Genomic DNA, 24,129 nt, shown 5'->3' with positions numbered 1-24,129 from the left:
AGCTCAATGTATGCTTTTTTTTTTTTTGGGGGGGGGGGGGGGGGGGGAGGAGATTACTTACTTATCAGGTTCCTTGATAAAGAGGTGAGCAGGAAATGAGGACAAGAGATAAGGAAAGAGAGAAAGTAGGTGTGAAGAAGTTTTCTTGTCTATGGATCAGGCAAATACTTCACAGAATCATAGAATCATTAAGGTTGGAAAAGACCTCCAAGATCATTGAGTCCAGCCTTTGATCAGACACCACATTATCAACCAAATCAGAGCACTACATGCCATGTCCAGTCATTTCTTTAACACTTCCAGGGCTGACGACCTCACCACTTCCCTGGAAAGTCCATTCCAAAGCTTGACATTCCTTCCTGTGAAGAAATTCTTCCTGATGTCTTATCTGAACCTCCCCTGGTGCACCTTAATGTCATTCCTTGTCCTGTCACCAGTTGCCTGGGAGAAAATGCCAACCCTCACCCTGTTGCAATCTTCTTTCAAGTAGGTAGTACAGTAATTAGATGGTAATATAGACTGTTTATTGAGCAGGAGAGATAGAATATCTGCCTGTTCTCGCCACAATTACAATGTCATTTCTACTACCAAAATTAAATAAAAATGTAATTGTATGTGTGTCGTAAGCATAATAACAGAAGAATCCTCATTTTCAGTAATAACACAGGCAGCAAACACCTCAACCTCCACTGTTTAAATTGCCACTTATGAACAGGCTTTCATACAAAGTTCTAATATAGCAGCACAATAAGAATAAACATTACCAAAATAGCACTACACAAACTTAAAAGTTCATTGATTGATAGAAATAATAACAGAAAACCACTGGTAGTCACACAGCCTTAGCCATCTGCTGCTGCAGTTACTACATCTTTCTTTTGTGGGGCTTGGGCACTAGTAAACATAATAAAACATTTGTTCCATTTAGAAATGGCAGCTACAGTAATGTTGCCATAGGCATATAGTAAAGCTACCTTCCATCTCTCCAGCAAGCATGTATTATCATTTCAAAGGTGATATTCAAAAATTCAGACTCATCTAGCCCCCTTAGTTTCAGAATCCCACTAATCATAAATAATGTTTTATAAATAATAATTTATACATAAATTATCATATTTCTAAGGCTGTGACTGAAAATATCTTCAGCTGACCTAGTTAATAATTTGGGAGATGCTTAATCAAAGAACAACATAAAAGAAATACCACAGGTCCTTACACAATAGAAATGGTCTGCACAGTAAATGTGCTGCCTAATCAGATAAAATTCAAAGATTCATAAATAGATTTTATGGAAAGAAAACGTCTTCTTCATTTTCACTGAAACCTTTTCATTATGGAAAATAAAAATTATTTTCTTTAAGACCACTTCATAATACTTGATTTCAAGCTTCATTGAATACTGCTTTTATTTTGCATTTGCCTTTCACAGACATTCTGTGAATAGTTCATTGTCCTTCCTGGATTCAAGTATTTGAACATCAGTTCCCCAACCTGAGAGAAGTCTTCTGTCATCTAATCTCACTACTCCTTTTCCCAACAAGTGCTCCCATCTCCAGCACATGAAGCCACTGGTAAAATTGGTTGGTGGTTTGTGGGATACAAGAACATCTCCGTACTCAGCGTGGCAGTGGAGCATACCTTGGTTGGTGAGACACTTTGACTGAAAAAGAGAAAAGACAAAGCTTTCTTTAAGAGTTAGCCAAATTGTAAATCACCCAAGACATCTTGGACCAGGCTGACAACCTGTTTAGATGAAGTGAATGTTAAAATAAAAATAAATATAAAAGCTCTTTGAAAGGATGTCTTTGAAAAGCTATCAGATCTTACTGTTAAATAATACCATATACATTGCTTTTGTAATAATATTACACTTATGTAATAACTAAATTATTGCTCTGTCATCTCATAAGAAAGCAGTGAAATCAGAATAATTTTATATCAATGGCAAGGTCACTGGAAAGCTATACCCATACCATGATTACAGCCAGGAGAATACTCTTGGTTAAGAATGAAACCAGCAAAATATACAGATCAGCATTCACTCTGATCCACACAAACATGGTTCTGCAATATACCTGGAGAACATCTATTCAAATATGTCTAGACTTTGTTTGATAACACAATAGCAAATTTTATCTGTGTGATGAATAAATGCCTGTCATACATTGTTTGGAAGATTATTTTGCCATTGTCTCAGATATTGAGTAGAGAGAAAATGATTATCAGTGACACACTTGCTAAGTCTACTAAAATTATTTGAAGATAATAAATGAGCTCGTGACTTCAGGCTGAGGACTTCATGCTTATGATTACTTCCTGCTGGATATTACACATTGCTGGAGAAATGACCTTTTGCAACCTATGATAAAAATGTCAAATGTCATGTTTTTCTTATTCTGCAGTGAACAGTCCATGCCTAATGAATGTCCTAAATTTCAAGACAGGAGCTCGAAAGAGCACTTGAATGGGTGGAAATATAACAAGGGAGACTGAAGACCTCTTGATAACCCTTGAAAGAAAGGTCAAATGCTGGAACTGTGTATTTTGTGTAGTCATTCATTGTGAATGAGATTTTTGCTGTGTAAGGGTTATCTGCGTAAGAAAATTATATTAGCTCATTTAGTGATTTACAGTTCTTCCAAATGAGAATGTGTAATTGCTGTCAAGAAAGACAATCTATTTCTGCCCTTATTATACTTTTAATTTTTTTAAATCTACAAGTTCCTTTGGCCATCTGTCTTTCTGACAAAAGGCTTGTGATCATGCTCTGATATTAAAGGCAGATTTGAATTAAGAGATGGATCTCATGTTCAAAAGATGACAAAATTTAGGCTCCTTTTCCAAGGATAGGAACTTAGTCATAAATCTTCAACTAATTTATCATTCAAATTTTACTCATCTGAGAAATGCTCTGATGGAGGAGGTGGAGCTGATAAAAAAATAACATGGATATGTAACTACAAAGAACAGTTCCAGAGTACAGGAAATGTTTCACTGCTGTTGTCTTAAACGTTGTGCATTCAACAAACTCAACTGGACTGTTCATCTTTTTTGTTAAATGACATTTGACAGATGAAATTGGCAGGACTCTGTATTTCAAGAATGACAGTACAACTAAAAGTCTTTGGAAATCCTGAAATTACAGTAGGATGAAGGTAGAAAAGGCACCTTTGTTTTGTCCATTAAGAGACTAAATTTTCACAGTGCACATATCAAGGTTCAGCTGTTGAATCTTTCCTCTGAGCTCCCCATCCTTGACATCCAGAACATGTGATCCTGACAGGACAGAGCTGACTACTTGATATGTATCTCTAAATTACAAACATGCCACAAGGAAAGACCTTGTGTGCCCCAAAAGTGCCCCAGACCATTTATTTCTATATCAGTACATCAAATTCATATTATCTACAGCTTTCATGTTTTCTCGTTTCCTTCTTGAGAAACTTCTTGAAATCTAAGTACGAAGGTCAGATTGTTTATTTTGTATTTTGTTTTCAGAAAAAATGTCATATATATAGTTTGGCATTTTATTGACCATGAAAATGTATGTCATCGTCAATGAAAAAGCTCCCCTGAAAAGTGACATCAATTAAGTGTCTGATGAGTACAATTACAGAGGTATAAGAGAAGGTAAATAAAATAATTTAACTTTATACAAGAAGAATAGATACACATTATGTATATGAAAACACTGCAATATTTCTATAACAATAGAAAATAAATTTTCTAAACAAATCAAAAGATAAAGCTTAAAATAGAGCACAAGTGTGTAGGGGGAACCACAGGATTTCCAGTGATCTCTTAATAGACCATAATTTATTTTTGTTTCTTAAGAGCCTAACAGCATCACAAATCAATATATACAATGGAGATAAAAGACTGATCTGCCCACTACTAGAGTGACCATGCTGAGAAACTTCAGAGTGCCGCGTACAAAGAAATGCTAAAATTTGTGTTTATTCAGGAAAAAATTGCAATAGTAATTTGAGAATTTTTTAAAAATAAATGATCATTTATTGTCCAGATTAGTATTCTGTCATTTAACATGTTACTTTAAGCCAGAAAGTTTCTGAGGATACTTTTTTCCCCAGTAATAAGTGTCAGACGAGGTGACTATTTTTGCTTTAATTTTCAGTTTTGAAAAGCTTTTCCAGCAACATCACTGTCATTGTCCTGGGACATGACTCCAATGCTGTTACAGATACAAAACTGTCTCAGAACCAGTTTTGTGGCTTGGCTGTTGGTTTTTTTTTGTTTGTTTGTTTGTTTTTTGTTTTTTGTGGGTTTTTTTTTTGTTTTTGTTTTTGTTTTTGTTTTTTTTATTTTCCTTGAAAATAATTCATCTATTTATTGGCAGATGAATTGACACTATAGTATGTAAGGTGTTCTAGGACCACAGAGGTAAGGCTGTTTATCACTGTGTCTTGACTGCAGTCTCACTTTCTTTTATAAGCATCTCTTGTCCATTACACTTTAGATTAGAACTCCAAAGTTCACTTAGGGTTCAGTTCGGTGTAATACAGAAGCCTTTTCTTCTTCTTGCCTAGAAACTGTCAGTGTGAAAATTATGTTTTCTTTTTCCAGAACTAGATGATCAGGAGAGTTGCTAGACAGTAAACGAGAAAAAAAATATTGTTTTCAGGGGAATTGTACTTATTGAGAATCTGCAAAACTCCATTTAATTGAAAGAAACCACAGGACATGCAGGCAAGAGCAACAACAAAAAAAAAAAGGTAAATTAATTGTCTTATTTTAAAAATGCAAGATCACATAAAAACATTTTCAAACTGTTTTTAATTATTGAAATGTAAGTATTTGGTGCTATCTGTTTTCTGTAGGAATGTATAGTTTTTGAGTTTTGGAGGGATATTCTTTAAGTTTGGCACGTCTACTGTTTACTGCATATAGTGCAGTATAATTGCTCATGGATATGTATGACCAGCTGATGGGCTCTGTGCTATCTGGCTGCCCTCTCCAAACAGATCCTTTCACCTCAGAACACATCCTGCACAACCAGCACTGCTTAAACAGCTATTATCCTTCAGGGACTTCAAAGAAAAATTTTACGGGAGGAAAAAGTTGGGTCAGGGTATTCCTTTCTAAGATACCAGGCTTTCACATGCTTTCTCCATCATCTGTGCCCAAATTTGTGTCTGTATACATGGGTAGGGAGAAAGAAAAGCAGGACAACAAATAATGATCTATACATTAATAAAATGCAATTCATCTCTGACATTTTTCTGCATATGCACCTAAATTTTCCATGGTACTGCATATTTCAAAGTGTCAGATGGCTCAAGGTCAGCTTTTGCCACATATACAGTTTTGATGTAAGTGGTTCCTTGGACTGCCTGGAAGCTTGTGTGTCTTGGTTTGCTGATGGAGGACAATGACCTTTGCAGCATGGTAAAACCAGGACATAGAAATAAGGTGGTTGAGTTCTGCAGGCATTTGCTTACACATGAGAAGCTCTCTGGTTGCTTATACGAGCACAAGACACTTCTGCTTTACTGACTTTTGTTGCTTCTGTAGCAACTCTAACTGCAACATGCCAAGTGGTTTGAAGTGCCTAGTATATAAAATAGAATGCTTACAAAAGTATAGAGATGTTCTAGAAAACATATTAGAATATAAAAAGCTGGTTGTCTAAGGATGGTTAATTTTCAGTTCTAAAATAGCTGATTGCTTACAAGAATCAGTGAAACAGGTAGAATTGCCTGCCACTAAGCATGCTGAGGGGTTTCACTTGAGAAGGTCTTTCTGTGTGCATCTGTATTGTTCTGTCAGTTTGGAGTTCCAAATTCCCTCATCTCAGAAACGAGATTGGTTTTAGCTCTTTGACTCTGGGGGAAAGAAAAGCAAGTACTTATTTGCCAGCCAGGAAACCTAGGTCTGAGTATGGACTGTGTCACATTTAATTCCCCTGGCCACAGAAAAAAAATAATGGTCTCAGTGACTCAAGTTAGACTTTGATCTAAGATTCTACACTTGAGAGAGAAAAAGTCAAGAGAAATGAGAATCCTTAGACTCCATGTGACATGTTCACCCAGCTGCAAGAACCCTCCCTAACAGAAACCCTGGAGTAAGACTCACCTGTTTAATTACATATTTATGTGTTTTGTGAATGTTGGTAGAAGAAGAGCCACAAAAACTCATGTAGATACAATGCTAATGATCAATGTCTTGCATATAATATACAAAGACATCCGAGATTTAATATTTTTGCAATTTTAAGTTCTTAATTCATACAGCTCAAACATGCTTCACTGTTTTTAATAGGATTCATGACAGCTGATTGCATTTACATATATTTATTTGTTTATTTATTTCTATTAGACATAAAACACCTGAATGTGCTGTGTTCAGTAGACACATTAAAATCCCCAAGAATCTGACTTTAATATTGTTTCATTTCCTCTGGTCTCAGGAAGAGGCTGTAGAGAATTTCCATAGTCATTCATCTTAATAATAATAATTCATTTTTGTCTTTATTTTAAAGAATTATGAAATCAAATTGTTGTTTCATATACACTTTTTTGCATCGGTTATTATTTTTTTTTTCAACTGCAGTCAAAATCTGGTTCCTATCTTAGAATCATAGATTCATATAATATTCTCAGTTGGAGGGGACCCATCATGATCATCAAGATCAATTCCTGGCCCTGCACAGAACACCCCAAGAGTCACAACATGTCCCGAAGTGTATTATCCAAATGCTCCTTGAACTCTGTTGGGCTTGGAACTTCCTGGGCAATCTGTTCCATGGCTCAGTCACCCTCTGTGGCTGAAAAACATTTTCCTGACTTTGCCAGACAGCTCTCAAAGTCTTTCATCCCTAGAAAATTTTAAAATTGTAATTTTATATGTGTAAAAAGTTACTGCCAACAGCACACCATGCCTCCAAGTGACAACACCTATGCAGAAAGGGACCAAGAATATGCGTGACTTTACCTACTCATACAAGTAAGAATAGTGTTGAAGAGTAGGCACATACCCTTCTTGCTGAGTGGGAACTGACATGTCTTGACCAACAATTTTTTTCTCGTTTCATTTTCCCTTATTTTTGGCCTGGGCTGTTGTCTCTCTCTCATTAGAACAGGTTATTTTATATCCCTTTTCCTCAGGAATCCTCTTTGACACAGAGTAGTCAACCTAAGCAACAAGAACCTTTTTGCTTTTCTTCAGCCCTAGTTCATGGGAGGGAAGAAGGCTGGATATGCATGAGCTAAGATTTGAAATTGAAGCAAAGATGTCTGACTCTAAAATTTTGATTTCTTTTTGCAAAGACCTTTCAATGTAGTTGATGTGATTTCTATTACATCTTTATTAATCATTCCCCTGAAATTACCAGGCTGGGCTAAGGATTACAGTTAATGATACAGGTGTGATCTCATCTGAAGGTTTTAAAGGCATGACCCAGGTTCACTGTTTTAGTTTCTGGAACATACATACTCTGGTTTATACTGGAAACATTTCTCTAGGTGGAAAAGATTTCCTCATGAAATTGTGAGCTTGAGATCCCATTTTTATATTTCCATTGAGCTGAAAATTCCAGAGATGATAATACTATAGTATTGCCTCAGGCTGACAATAAGTGTGTTTACCTTAATGAGGCTGTCTTCATAAGAAACCACCTTCCACATGAAGAAAACAATTTTTTTCAAATAGAATTGAATTCAAATATATGAGGTAAACAAGAAACCAATATAGGTTGAAGGGGGAAAAAAAACCCCAACATTGAATTAGAAAGAGCAGCAATCATTTAAAAAAATCATTTGTGACATTGCAGTTCTGGGAAACCACTGCCTAGCAGGATCCACATTCCTGTAGTACATCTAAGAGCTACCAGCTACAATTGCTGTTTAGAAGTCTCAGGGAGATTAAAATACCATTTGTGGCCTAATCAAAACTTCCACAAGTTTCTGCAAAGAGAAAACATACCTACATTTTAACAATATTCAGTCAAATATTTTATCTTTTCAAGAAAAAAGTCTACAAGTATTTATAGAGTGCGTTTGGGGGAACAAAAATATTTCTGAAATATTTCTGAAAGACCAGCTAATTACTGGTCTTTCATAGGAGCATGAATTAAATCTTCTTAGTATATTATAGAAAAATTAACTCATTTAATAAATCATCTGCTTAGGATATCATAGAAAAATTAAAGCATTTCACAAATTATCAGATATGCATAATACTATCTAAAGCCTTTTAAACCAGAGAGCATATGATAGTTTCTCTAGGAAAATTACTTCATTCCTTGATTCCAAATAATACTAAACTCAGGTAAAAACTGAAGTTGGGTCATATCTCCTCTTTGGTAATATATGGCCTAGTGTTCTGAATTGATCTAGCATCTTAGCATTGCCAGCAAAACCACGGAAGGAACTATGTAATATAATTGTTTTTAAAGCTTTTTCTCATTTGCTTGACACTGATGACAGTGGTTCCATCAGGTGTTTTCAATAAGATGTTGCATGACTAAGTGTGCTTCTTCAGCCCCATTTTTTTAAAGTAAAGGGGAAAAAAATTCCAAAACAACACTAAAAGAACACTATTTTTGAAGGTTTGAAAAAGAAGCACTTCAATATTTAAATATACCAGTTTAAAGAAAACTTGTGAAAATTAACTACTGAAGTAATATTACATACAGACTGTGGACATGATTACAGATTGCTTTCCCTACAGAACTCCAGTTTTATTTATCACCCAAGGACATGACAAAGTTTTGGGTCCTTTCTGTAGTGGTTTGTCACAGAAGTTAAAGAACACAGTGAGAGGTGGAAACAGCTGGGGCTACTACTCTGACATGGAAGTTCAAGGAAGAATCCAGTACATCTGTTTTACAGCACTAAGTCGTTCAATCTATGCACCAACTAGACCTTGTGCCACTCATTTCGTCCCTCTAGGATGTGCTGCTCAGCCAGTTCTCCATCCACTTCACCATTGACTCAACCTGCCCACACTTCCTTATTTGCCTAAGAGAATGTTGTGTGAGACAGTGTTGAAAGTCTCACTGAAGTCGAGGTGGATGATGTCCACTGCTCTCCCCTCACCCATCCAGGTAGTTGTTTCACTGTAGAAGGTAATTAGGTTTCCTAAAGTGTGAAATTTAAATTATTTTAGAGAGCCAACTGACATGCTTTAGTCAGAGAAATGGGTACTATTGTAGAGTAAAATAATAAAATTGTAAAAAAAAAAAAAAAAGAGTTTGATATCTGCTTCAACAGTGAACACTATTTTTTCATGTTGGCTTTCATGAAGAAAAACAAATGTTTCTATGTATAAACCCAAGGAACCAGGCAATAATGTTAGCAAAGAAAAAAAACGTCACTGAGATGTGTGAGTAAGAAAAAAGATCAGGAAAAAAGTACAAGAAAGGCCAGTTTGTCTGAAATATATTAAGTTCCTTTCTTGACTTGGGGCTTTAATTTACTCCCATCATGGCAAAGGACACATCTTTCCAATCTGTTAAATTTTTCTGGTTTTTATAACATCAGGAAACTTATGGGATGGATTCCTGCCAGTTTGAATGCAGATCTAATGAGATCTGACCCAACTACAAACTTACTCATGATAACTCAAGCTGCATCAAACAGATGACTTCAGGGAAGTTGCTTTAAAAGTTATGGAAGGCAAGGTCAGAGTTAGAAAATTTAATGAGGATTTCTTTACCTTCTATGCCTAAAGTTAGAAGTAATGGAAAATAAAAATGGTAGATTTCTGTTGTAGGAATGTTGCTTTAGAGTGAGTAATAGACATAAATAACAAAACACTGAATTAGTGGCAGCTCTGCTATTGCATTTTAGAAAAGTACTTTAGTGTTAAGGGAAGTGCTGGAAAATAGGAAATGTTGGATTATAGTGCTAAATTTAGTGCATTAAAATACATAGTTGTTATTTAGCAGTCCATGTGAAGAGGATTAACACTTGAAATTGTTCTCAGTAAAAGAGAAAATCATGAGAAGGCAAGTAACAATTGGTAAGGTTTTGAAAATAATATGCAGTGAGTGTGACAAATTCCTAAGAGAAAAAAAAGCATTATGAAAACCCCTAGAAAGGTGCATTTACATTAAGAAAATGTAGATGATGCAACAAGGGGACCTGAAATATATCTGTATTAATATCAAAGACATTTAATCATGTTAGAATTTTCAAAATTATACCAGAAAAAAAATACATATTCCCTTAACTTTTAGTCTTTCATTGTGCTTCAGTGTTAAAAATATGATAGTGGTGAATTTTCTAGTAGAAATGAAAACTTTATTGTTCACTTTACCCTTTTAATACTACTCAAAATTAAGAATTAAAAGCTGTTCTAATACTTTAATTCTGTTCTATGATTGTTATTTTTCTCATTAAAAAATGTCACCTTTTCATGAGCTAAGTAATTTAATGAAAAAAATTCATTTATATATTTAGCTGTCTCATTTACATATTAAGCTGTCTGGTTAAGAATTCTCTTTATAGACATAATATCAAATTTTCTGTGTATGAAAGGTATAGGACTAACAATTAAAAAGAGGAAATTTCTTTATTTATCTGAAAATTAAGTACTACACAACAGCAGGAGTAGATTTTCAACTTATCCTTAAATGACTGTCTGTCTCTACTAACAAATCTATGCATTTTGAGATTTAGCTTTTTTTAATTGTTATGACTGTTGCTTGGTGACTCTGAACATGAAAGAAATAATTCTCTTTGTTAGAATTCAGATCTAAAGTTTATAAAAACCACAATGCTGAAAAAACAAAGCAAAAAAAGTGTTTTACAGGAGTTGTCTTACACAGAAGACTCTAATGCCTAGTTTTGGTGTGGCTGAGTTGATTTTTTTGGAGAGTTTGTTATTTCCTTGAGTTTTAACTTTATTTAATTTTGGAGGAAAATGAATTATTGCTTTTTTGGATGACCAAATAAACAGGGTTTTCTGTTCATGCAGATTGAGATATTTAAGTTTAAAAAATGGATTGTTAAAAATTTTATTCTATCAAGAAACCATGAGCAATTAGTTCATTATAATTTTTAGAGAACTGTGTCATATAATATACTGAATTGCTGAACAACCTCTTAATATTTTTTTCCTTTATAAAAAGGATTCCAAGTATGATTCTTCTCCTGCTTTGTCAACATAGCGAAGGTTATTCCTTCTCTCTCACTGGAATTGCCAGCAGTTGTGACTATCTGGCAAGTAAAATGGACACTAGTGACCAGACATGTAGAGATTACACTGAAAGGGGGAGGAAGGTACAGATCCATCATTAACACCTGAGTATGCCACACACACTCACCATCACGTGGCAGCTGCTGCCAATGATTAAAAAAAAATCTGAAGGTCATGTTTTCTTCTTGATCTGTATTTTGAAAATGCTTTTATAACAATACTTATCTTTTTTAACAATAGAGAATGCTTTGGAAACTCTTGACATTTGAGACTCTAAGAAAAAGAAAACATTTAATTTCTGATTGAATATTTCCATTTCTTTCATTTCTACTTCCTTTCCCTATTCGATTTTGTTTTACAAAGTTCTTTGTATGTTCTTGGGCTTGCCCAGATCAAAATGGAAAGACTTTACTGAAATCTCAACATGTGTTTATGTTTGCAGAGCTTTCCCATTTTGGAGCCTCTCCTTTATTGTCATCTCTTAATTTTGGCATTTGCACCTGTCCTGGAATATTGTTATGAAATATTTATTAATCGGAAAACTTTTCTGCAAGCAACAAGGGGATGTAGACGTGCATTACAACACATAACAAATCTGCAAGAGGCTGCAATACTTAAAACTCGCAGTAATCATAATGAAATCAGGTGTATAAAACCTAATTATAGTCCATTTGGTCACCAGTACAGTAGTTTCTAAATAATACAACACAAGATATATCCTCTGGCTGAGATAGAGAATAACTGATGAAGAATAGCCTGTGAATGTTGGCTTAATACTGTTACTATTGAGTAGTTGTTTTATGACACTACTTCAATCGGTGCTATTTTCAAAAACACATTTTCACATTTCACTAATGACATTAAGCAAGCAATAAATCTATTTTCTGTTCCTGAAAATAGTGACCAAGAGTATTTAAATAAGTTTGGAACTTTTTTGTTTTATCCTATTATGCTGTATGGTATTCAACATTTATTTAACTTTAATATTTTAAATTAATATACCAGTAAAAGTTGTGGTTATCTCAAAAAAGATGTGTTATGATAGAATCAACTTTGGATATTCATTGTTAATCTTATTGCAGTTTCTTTGGTAATTATGCTCACACTGCCAGTAAACACAGCCAAGATTATTATTTTAGTGGCAATAATTGCTATTATAAAATACTCTGCTTTCAGTTCAGATATATTTATTTCTAAAAATAATTTATATCTCTGAAAATGGTATATGTACTTGAAAGATTAAAAAAATCTAAACAAAGTAGGTTCATAGCTGTCTCTTTAAAACAAACCCAGTACATTATTTATTGCCTCATAAGTGACATGTAGAAATTTACATTTTAGTTGCACACTGTAGTTTTCATCTTCTCTCACTACTCTCTTACATGTACCTAGTAATACTAAATTTTTGATTCTCACCCAGAAATTTGCAAGCAAACTGGTGGTATGATACACAAATGCTTGTAGAATTCTTTTAATGAGTCATAGAACTCAAATATTTCAGGAAACTGATGCTCTAGAATGCTCTATAAAATTCTATTTTATAGTGAAATTAACATGATGTAGTCTTCCGAAAATTATTTTTGTGAATAAGTGACTGAAGAACTACTAGAGTCAGATTTAGCTATGTCCATGATAATGATAATAAACAAGAAAAATTAGATTACATTTAGAGAAAATTTGGATTGCAAAAAAGTGTTCCGTAGCATAAGAGGAAAATAAGACTTCAGGTGAAATTCTTCACAAAACAATTTCATTTTTCCAAAGAAAAAATAGAATACCAGAAGACATTTTTTGGTGACCTGTACAGGAGGCTGCAATTCAGATAACTGAGTCAGCTATGTCTATTTGGGACCTTACTGGTAAGTGGTAGTGTTCATAAAGTCTCATAATTCCAGTGTTTGGTCCAGGCGTTGTCTATTTCAGAAGGACAAAGAAAACCAGTGTCAATAGATGCACAAAGATATATAATTTATTATGAAGTTTAGAGAGCATCATTTATGAAGCAAGAGAGAAAAATTTTCCACTGAAAAACTTATTTCATCTAAGAGCTGAATCATGTTTTGGAGTGTACATTTCTAATTATAGAAAGCTTATAATATGGAGAACTATAATGTTGCTAATTTAGCTGTTAACTGAGTTAAGCTAGTGCAATCAATCAGAATTTCTGTGCCAAAATCTATGTTACTGATAGCAAAAAAGCCTTTCTAGAGCACAGTGAGTTTAAGAGGTTTTAGATTTGGCACAGTGAGGCTGGACAGCAATCTGGCTGCCTTTTGACAAAACTGGGCTGTGACATCTTGCATAATGATAAATTCTGTGGGAATAGCCATGAAGGAAATACTCATCTTAATGTATCACACATCCTTTTATTATTATTTTATATATATATATGTTGTTTGTGATTAAACATTTAGACAACATCTAAAATTGATAAACATTTCCATTCCAATCTTGACTCCAACAAAACATGTGAAAGAGAGCAAATTATTGGGTACTGCTGCTTTTCAGCTGGACCATGAATGGTTGGCTGTTCTTTAATTTTAAACTTTATCTTGCTAAGTTTCCTCATTATCCTTGGAATAATATTCACTGCTTTACATAGACTCTCAAAACTTTTTATCCTCCAGAGAACAATAAGCAACTTAAGCAGTCTTCTTGCTCTGAAAGTAAACCCTTTTGCTTATCACAAATGTAAAAGAAAGAGTATTTGAACTGCTTCTGTGGGCGGGCAAAAGGAGGTAAAAAAATTAATCTGATCCTCATATTCCAATTATGTGGGAGAATTCCACTAGTTGTATTTTATGGTTTCATTATAATTCAGCAGTTTGGAAATAAAAATACAATATTTGATCTGAAAACAACTTTCACGTAAATCTGCAGGAAGGCAAGTTTTGCGCTTGGACAGCTTTAACACTACTTCATATAGACTGAACAAGTGTTACTCTGCTTTTCTATGATCCTTTAATTGCCAATTTTCCTATACTTGCTTTAACACCTTTAAGAATTTTTTTAGGTATGTGTATTTGATTTAAACAGTCTTTCTTCTGCCAAGAATACACCTGCCACCTTAGTGAAGTTGTCTGAACCCAGGTTACATTTAGCTGCTTTTTGAGTGGCATTTCCCTTTGCCAAAGGTGGGACTGTAGAGATCATTTTATCTCACAGGGTTAAAACACAGGGTATATTTGATCTGTTAAAGAGGTCAGAGACTATCACCCCACCCTTTTCATAAAAGCCTCTGTTTAATACTGTGTCCAAATAAATTCTGACGTCCGCAGTTGATTTGTTTAACAAACTGAGTAGAGAATTCAGGGGGAAGAATACCAGTCTGACTCTTCAGATGGCCTTGGTATTTTATGCACTGTATCCTCTGATATGAGTGTCTAGAATAGGCCTTATTTGGATGACACAGGAAGCTGCTTTGCCCCATCTACTTTTTATCTTCTGATGCAGCATGCTCAGTCAGCACAGAGAATGCCATTGTAAAATGCCTTCTCATGGATTTCAGTGGCTGGACTGGCAGCTGCACACTAAAGCAGACTGAGCGCCTGCAAGACCACAAAGTGGGTATCCCCCATGTTATAGAGAGAGCACATTATAGAGATCTAATCCAAGCACTGAATAAATAAAGAATCCTGTAACCTGTCCAAAAATAAATTGCTGTGGCCTCTCTTAAAACACCACATGTATGCAGTGGCAAAGTCAATTGAATGCAACGTAGCTGTAGTTTATTAACTCTCCAATATTCCAAGCCATGACTATCTTTATGTGGTTTAAATGGATGTGGTACAGAGTTGGATTGAATAAAGTGCAAATATTATTTAGGTTACAGAATGAGTGCAGGCAACTCAGAAAGTGTTTAAGGATGTCGTTAGATCATGCAGAAAGAAAATTAGAGAGGCAAAATCTCAATTAGAACTTAACCTAGCCACTTCTGTAAAGTATAATAAAAATTTCTATAAATATATTAATGGTAAAAGGAGGAGCAAGTAAAATGTCCATTCTTTACTGGACATGGGAGGGAATATATTTACTGAAGATGAAGTATTTACTGAAGATGAGGTATTTAACAACTTCTTTGCCTCAGCTGTCAACAGTAAGACAGGTCACCCTCATGACAGCTCACCTCCTAAGCTGGCAGACAGGGACAGGGAGCAGAATCTGCTCCCATATCGAGGAGGAAGCTGTTAGTGACCTGCTGAGACACTAAGATGACACAAGTCTCTGCAATGTGTGCTACAGTGATGAAGGAGTAGGCAGGACAGATCGCCAAGGCACTGCCTGTCATTTGTCATCACTCCTATCTCACTGGGGCGATCCCAGATGACTGGAAGATGGCCAGTATGATGCCTATCACACTGGAAGGGTCAGTCCCATCATAAGAAGGGGTCAGAAGCAGGATCCAGGAACCTCCATGTTCCCCTGTCTATCTTTAATTGAGAAAATGTCAACACACTGCAAATTCTGACTCCTGTTTAATTATACTGCCAGGAGAGAAGTGACAGTATAAGTGGTCTTATTTAGAGTGCCTCTACAGATGTTCTGTGGTTTTGCTTCTATGTGAACCAAATATATGGAGATAACACCAAGAAGACTACAACTCACAGCTGAAGTGTAAAGAGTAGATTTATTTTTTTATCTCCCTGGCTTGAGAATTCCAGAAAAAACAAATGGAAGCACATACCCTGCTAAGGTCATTTTAGCAGGAGCAAAATATAGCAAGGCCTGAGTCCTGTGTTGCATGTAAAAGGGAGCTTGGAACACACACAGGTCTTCACCAGGCTGTGTTTTACAATCTCTGAACTTCTTATCTTCCTTTACCCCTTACAAAGAGGCCTCAAGCCTGTGTGAGGAATGCTTTTAAATTTTTTACAACATACTGTTATCTAGTGAGAGGGCTTCGTTTCTTTACTAGACAGACAAAGCAAACAAAAATACATGAATTCTCTCACACTGAGTATTTTCTAACATCTCTTGGGTGCAAGCTTGGTCTCTGAGCAAAATCAATTCTAAAACTAGCTTATTTTTCTCTCTCCTCACCAGTCTTCCATTTTTTTTTCGTTCTTCTCCACTTAGTTTTTTTTAATCTGTGACACTGCAAAGCACAACAACAAGTTACAACAATAGAAAAGATAATGGAAAATTTAGTTTCCCATGGGTACATTATTGTGCCAATGAACAGAAGGGTATCTCTGCATGTCCAGTGAAAGACTGGTAACTGAACACTTTGCGCCTTGTTGAATATATATCTGCATAGTCAGAATGAACTAATCATCCAGAGTCAATCTTAAGCACCTGAAAATTTCCAAAGACCCCCAAAAGAAATGCCCTTGATTTTTAACCAACTGGTGGTTGAAAGTGAGCTCTGCTTTGCGCCTTAAGTAAAATGTCGGTTGAGTATTTGGAGTTACACAATAGGATGAGTGCTGAAGACATGCAAGTAGTGACTGCATTCTTCCTGTGCCTCGAAAAGTGGTCCATAAAATCTTCTTTCAAAACCAAAATTACCTGCCAACAGTTTGTTGAGAAAAATATTTGTTTAAAAGGGGTAGGCTTTTCACCAGAAAGGATTCCAACACATATTTTCTACATCCTCCTTTTGGTTTTGCTTTTATTTCCTCATGCTGCAATTTGTAGTTGTGGATAATTCCCTGGTCTGATTATAGCCTGTATAAGCAGACACTAGGCAAAAATCAGGTGAAATGTTAAAAAGCAGAAACAAAAGTCTGCAAGACTAGAAGATCCTGTCTCAGAAGAGCATCTTAGCTCTTTCACAACAATTCAACTCAGTCCGTGGCCTCCTACTTCTGATGGTCAATGAGTCCTAGACCGTACGGGCAACCCATGCAGCCACAAATCACAGAATCATAGAATGGCCTGGATTAGAAGGGACCTTAAACATCATCTAGTTCTGACCCCCCTGATGTGGGGCATCTTTTACCAGACCAGGTTTCTCAGAGCCCCATCCAATTCTGTCATGCACAGACAATTAAAAAAAAAAAAAAAAAAAAAAAAAGAAAAAAAAAGGGGGAAAAAAAAAGGGAAAAAAAAAAAAAGGAAAATAAAAGGGGAAGAAAAACAGGAGAAATACAAAAATAAGAACCAAGAAACAATGAAATTTATATTTGAAAGAGTAGTGGTGTTCCTGCTCTTTCCCACCCTTGTGTGCATCATCTTTTTGTGCACACACTGTTATGCTCATTTTAAATTGCTCTTAAAAGGAATGAACTGATATTACAAGCAAGAGCAATTTTTGCCAGCCCTATTCAGAATTTATGGTGGTTTATGTGATACATTCCACAAATACATAGCAAGATTCTAGCAATGTGCATCTTAATTGATAAGAAAAAAAAATGAAAAAAAGTACTTCGTATGATAAAACAGTCTCAAGGTCAATTCAGTTTGGCTGATACACAAACAGAACTCCAGTTCTATATTCTTTGTATGTGACTATTCTGTATCTACAAGTATTCCAAATCACTCAACCGACAGTGTAGATCTCAGCACTCTGACATGCAAATCACACTGTCCATAGGGGCAGAATTGTAATGAAAGGTCTCTGTTGCAGTTGTAATGAAAGGTCTCTGTTATGCTTTCTTGACCAAAATGGATTCATTGAACATCAACAGTGAGTTCTGCCAATAGCTTTCACCGTTCTGTAATCCAATCACATGGGCAAAGTTTTCAGTTTTCTTGGATTTTGCTAAACAGGAGCTGACCAAATGTTAGACATGTTTCTGGGGAACTGAAAAAAGAGTGTATTATTGTTGGGATATTTCCATAAACATTTCAGGGAACCTCCGTACTCTGAGATAAGGTGAAGCATCCAAATACATATTTTCAAAAACCTCAGGGGGGAATTGAGCACACAAGAGGGGAACAAAAATCAAGAAAAAATCTTCAATCCTTATTTTAACCCTCCTAGATTTGGTGCACAGGGCAGACTAATAAAATATTCCTTTATGGGCAATGAACTTCTAGCATTTTTACATTATATGGTGTGTACCTGTTTCTAAACTGCTTTTAGGTTTTTCAGGTATCCAAATTTGAGACAGACATTCTGCAGTCTGGAGGAAATAATACATTTCCTACATATATTTCTACCAAGATTATTTAAGGCCCATGAACTGTTGCTTTTCAGCAGATACTCAGCATGATCTTCTGTTAACAAGGTCTGAATGCCTTGCTGGCTTTCTGGATACACCAAAACTGGACTTTGGACTGTAATGCTGAGAGGACAAACACATATCACCCATATTATTCATTTATTGCTGCTATCTATCAGGAATACCAATATCGAAGGAAAGAGTGTAGGCAGATTTAGAAAACCAAAAATATGCATTTCAAAATAAAAAGCATCTTCACAAGAGTATGTGTATATGTATTCCATATATTTCATAATGGCTGAACTTACTAAATCACTATAATATTGTTTGTCTTTATATGTTAATAAGCTGGGTATTAATATGCTGGATATAGTTGCCTGACTGTGATTTAAAGAAGTGCTCAACTGATGTATTACAATGACATCTGGTTAATCCTGAAAATTAAGTATCTATTCCAATATTCCATTGGGCAAAAAAAGTTCCCAAACACTTTTCATTTGCCTTTCATTTGGGAGCTCCTCCCTATCTCTGAATCTTATAATTTATTCCCTCTCAGGTCTACAGGAGTAATGTTCCCAATCTCCCTCCTGCATGCTGACCGTTGTGCAAAACCATGGAAGATGTACAAAATATTTTTTTTCATATATTATCTTAAACCTGACTATCATACCTGAGCATTTTACTCAGCATATGGAAGCTCCCAATACAGTATGGATCAACAAACATCTGCCTTACTATGCTCTAAACACAGATCCTGCACAGCTGCTAACTTGTGGAGAAAAATGTTCCCAAGAAAAATGTTGTTTCAGTAGGAATTTACATGCAAAAAGTGCAAGCAGAATCCTATATATTACATATATATGTTGCCTGTATGAACACCTTGTGTGCAGCAGTCTACCTTAGTGCAGATAGTTCTCTTTCAGTTAATATGGGATTGAATGTTTGGTTTGCACAACCTATCTCATCCATCACATCAGTGATACGAAAGGAACATTAAAAAAGTAATAGTCAGTTAATTTTGCACATCACCTTATTTATGGCAGACATGTGTAGATCTGAACACTGAGGGGAAAAAGTACTGAAGGACAAAATTAGGGCACAGCCCATTTGCTCAGACCAGAGCAATGGATTTTGAATAATTTCCATCATCCAGTCTTGGAGACTAACTGAATAGAGATTTGTATTAATTTCATCAAAGAATGTTTAGCATATGGAAAATGCAGAGTATTCCTTCTGACTTGGCCTCATTCACCAGAAATAGATTGAATTTTTTTATTGATTTTAATTGCACACAATACTGCTGTTACAAGAGAGAGCTCAAAACTGTAGCATCTTAATAAGCAAAATCCTGATGCAACAAGCAGTATGCTCAAAATGCACATGCTTCTCACTTCTCCAGTTGTACAATTCTGATCCAAATCTATAAAATCTTAATTGATTTGAGCCCCAGCTATTTAGGGACCATTTACTTAACTATAGTATTTCACAGCAGTTGTTTTCACTGAGAAATCAAATTCCCCTCTCTTTTTTCCAGCTGTATTATATGATTCTCAACTGTTCATTTTAAACTAAACTCCAGAATAAATGTTAGTCTGCTGTATCAAAATTTAAGACACAACTTTGCAGATTCTCTTCCAAATAAAGTACAATAAGAAAACTTTTAATCATGTACCAGAGAACAGAAAGAGTAACATTTTGATTTTATTTGGCTTTCTTCTCACTGGAGAAATCCAGGCAAGAAATATCAATGTTTAAGCATTCACAAGTCTTCCCTCAACTTCAGAATAATCCCATAAGAAACTGAATCTCTTTGTGTCTCCATTTCTGCTCTGGGCATGCATTCATCTGCCTGAGGCTGTGGTTACATGGGCAGCCAAGCTCTTCTAATGGCTTGTGGCTGCCAAGAAAGGAAGCTTTGCACTTCTCTTGCTTTCTCTCAATTGCTCTTACTGTCCCTCCTTCTTTTACTTGCTTACTTCTGAAATAGACAAACAAGATTTGTGAAACTGAATTTATCATTTTCCAGTGATATCTGTTTGGATCTGGTAGATAAATGTCTGTTCCTCCTTCCTCACATTTAAAGGAGATTGCTACTCTCACAGTACCTGCAAGTTTCCACATACAAAGTACTAGTGGTGACACTGAGTCAAAGTTGAGTGTAGTTGCTTTGTCTTGGACCTTAGTGAGGATAACTCTAAATTATGTCTAGCAAAAATATTCAGAAATGTGTGGGACACTTAGTGTATTTGCTGTTTCAAAATATCTGAATTCAGACAAATATAAACCAGAGTTTTTTATTAGGGGTATTTGCATTCCAAATATCTTCAGTAATCCAAAATTGAACCAATGTTTTTTACCTCCTCTACTTTAAGGCAGATCTAGTGGATCCATATCTAATATGATGCAGTCAATACTCCTCACCATTTAACTGTTTTATTACTTTTTTTCTCACATTCTTATAATTAACATGGACCACGGTGTGTCGACAGGACTTGCAATTATTTCATTCCCATTGGGAAAATTACATCCTACTGCAGTTCTCATTATCACTTTTTACTTTCACTGTTAAATTAAAAAAGATATTGTTTCTTTTTCTTCTTGTTTTCTAACTTACTGATATCTCTATATATTGACCATGTGTTCCTATCAGGGGAATGGGAAGAACCAATATGTAAATTTATGGATTCGCTAAGCATACACTACATACAGCCTATCTCTGAGGTTGCCCTACTATTTCTATGAAGCAGTTAAGGCTTGTAAAATTTTGAGTATAAAGCTTACTTCTTGATCATAATTCTCAATCATTTCAAGTAAATTGAAAACTGTAGTAGTAATGATTTTATTTGTTTTTTAGAGAAGGCAGAGATCTGCATTTACAGGTAAGTGATTTTGGGTTTTTGTAACATTTTTTTTAATTGAAAAATTTTATTATTATTTGTAGTCAAGTTATCTACAAATTTAAATTGGTCAAAAAATTGTGAATTAAAAAAAAAGGTTCAAGGCCAGGTTGGCTAAGGCTCTGAACAACTTGGTGTACTGAAAAGGGTCCCGGGCCATGATAGGGGGTTGGAACTAGCCATCTTTGCAACCACACCATATAATGATCCCATTACAAAGGCAGATGGACAGAAACTGCAGGTTGGATATAGTAGTTCAGAAAGCTCAGAATGTGGCAGAAAAGGATCCTATTGCTGTGTACTTGTTGTGGGATTTTGATCTAATGTCTGATGGCAAAATACCTTCATACTAAATTAAGCCTAATGGTAGCTGTCATCCTTATTACTCCTCATTAATCTGGTCTCCTTTGAATAAAATTCTTGCATAGCCATTGATTAGAGGATTAAATTTATCTGTTAGAAAAATTGTAAGACATTCATCTGCCCTGCATTTTTAACCCCTTTCATCCTTCCATCGGGTAGTCAGATGAGAGCAATGGTCATTGTAACAGCAGCATCCAGCCCCAGGTGATGGCCCTGATTCCCATCTCAAAATTTTATTCTGTAATAGTCACCAGCAGCTGGAGAATGAAGTGTAGTCTTCCCAGACATTCAAGTAGATAAAATCTCAATGATATGCCCATAATAATTTTGCTATTCTAAATAACAGAATTACCTTTTAGCCTTTCTTGCAAATAGGGAAAATGAAATACACTTATAGCAAAGTACATACAAGAAAATGTTACATAATCCAGAATAACTTCATTCTTTCAAACTGAATACAAAACCTAACAAAAAGCTCCACAAAAAGCCCCAATCAAACAAACAGAAAACCACATCACAAAACAAGACCCCCAATTTGCCCTGCATTTTAATTTATGTTATCAGTACCCAAAATTCTTATTATAAGCCACAGACTGAACAGACTGAAGCTATATTCTAATTGGCCTTATTTACTATAAATAATTCAACTGTTCTAAAAGGTAGTATTTGAAAATAAAGTTAAATTCAATATTCTCTCCTTCCAGTTATGCCAAGTAGCTGTGCATGGGTGTACATAAAAACAAAAGACCTACTCAAAATTTTTAATTACTAGATTGATTGCATTCAGAATGTAACATTGCAGGAAAATATCTATCCTCTTCATGTGTTGTAAATATAGTCAAAATTAAAACTGTTAGATTTATTAATAACACATAACTAACCACTAGTTCGTGAATTATGCATTCATGAAGGTAAAATGTAATCATTTCTACCTAAAACACCTAGACATTTCTAAACCACCTTCTATAAAAATTCCAACATTCACACAGGCACACATGCACTCCCCTCAGAGTCCACCCCAAAAACACTCCCCTGACCTCTTTGAGGATTTACTTATTTCTGTACCCTTGTGCTGGAGGTGTAAGTTTCAGGCTTCTGTGTGCTCGTGACAGTCTCGACAAAACAACAAAACATATTGTCCTATGAAACCCCTACCCCAACTTCAGATGTGTACCCCAGAAGTGTGGACTCTTATTTTGTGCACCCAAACTATCATTCCTCAAGCTAGATATACACATCCATGGCATCTGGTGGAAGGATTCTCAGTAAGGTCAAGGTATAGACTGCAATGTCAGTGGGATGATTTCTGACAGTGTCAAAATAAGTTTTGACTCTTCTCTGCTGCTTTCTTTTCTCTTCCCACTATCACAAACTTTCAAGCTTTTCTTGAAGTTCTTCTCAAGCTGATGTCTTTAGTCTTAAGCTGTTTATTGTGGCCAATGGATGTCTTCTTTACCATTGTCAGTTTGGGGCAAACTCTCTCTCAGACAGTTTTGGATGTTCTGTTGGCACTTACCTCTACTGGCATCCTGGACAGTTGCCAAGAGGAGGCTGAGGAGGCATCCCCACAAACACTGTTAGAAGCACAAGATGTTCTCTCTCCTGTTACTGCTTCTTCTCATTATCCATCGTCTGTAAATTTTGCCTTGCAGTGAAAATAATCACAAGGGATTACACTGCATAATTTGTGAGTAATGTTAGGATTTTAGTGGTCTTCCAAATTCATTAGCTATAAATAGTCCCTAGAAAACTGGCTTTTTGGAACAAGATGGAGAATTCAAAGTAATTGAAAGTCCCAATTAATGTAGTCAAACTTTATTCTAGTATTCCAATTAATGAATGCAAGAATTTACATTGACATTAATAATGCTTTTCTCATTAATCTCATCACCATCTTGTGGAATCCTCAGGATCTTTTCCCCGCAGGAATTTTCCCAGAGCCCTCCCCTGGAGAGAGTTACCACAACATCTCGCTTAACTATAAGGGCATATACCATACTAGCACACAAGAACTGACCTTGTTCATTAGAGAGATTTTTTTCACCATTTTCTCTTTCTTTGATTCTATTTTCTTTCTTTTTATTAAACATATTTTACTATTCTTTCAGCTCATGGGTAGAAATTGCTTGTTTTCATCTTTTCTATTCTTTAGAAAAAGTAAGAATAGACATTTTACTTCCAAAATAAAGAATGAACTTGGTTAGTTCAACATCCAAGATTAAACAAAACTGTAATATGGTTCACAAAGAGCATTGGTGTTAGCATTTTTATGAAAAATTTTCGTGTTCTTTCTGATTAGAACACTCTCTCTGACTAGAGAGGAAAGACTATATTATTAACCAATTGCTGTGTGATTAAAATACAGATATTTTCCAGAAAAAAAAAAATTTCTGCATGATAATTTTTTTTTATTCATTCAGATTTTAATTTGGAGTCATTTTTATACCAAAAAACCCTTATTTTTCAGCTAGTGACTTATTTTAAACACTTTTCCTATCTCTTATGTTGGAATCCTATTCTGCTTCTTAAAACTAGATGCAAATTTTCATATTGATTACCCTTGGAAATAATTTCCCTTCAATCTCTAGGAATTTTTATTAACC

This window comes from Onychostruthus taczanowskii, unplaced genomic scaffold (genome assembly GCF_017590055.1).
Source record: "Onychostruthus taczanowskii isolate IOZ18803 unplaced genomic scaffold, ASM1759005v1 scaffold35, whole genome shotgun sequence".
In the NCBI taxonomy this organism is placed as follows: Eukaryota; Metazoa; Chordata; class Aves; order Passeriformes; family Passeridae; genus Onychostruthus; species Onychostruthus taczanowskii.
The sequence above is the reverse complement of the archived record's forward strand: the minus strand, read 5'-3'. Positions refer to the sequence as shown.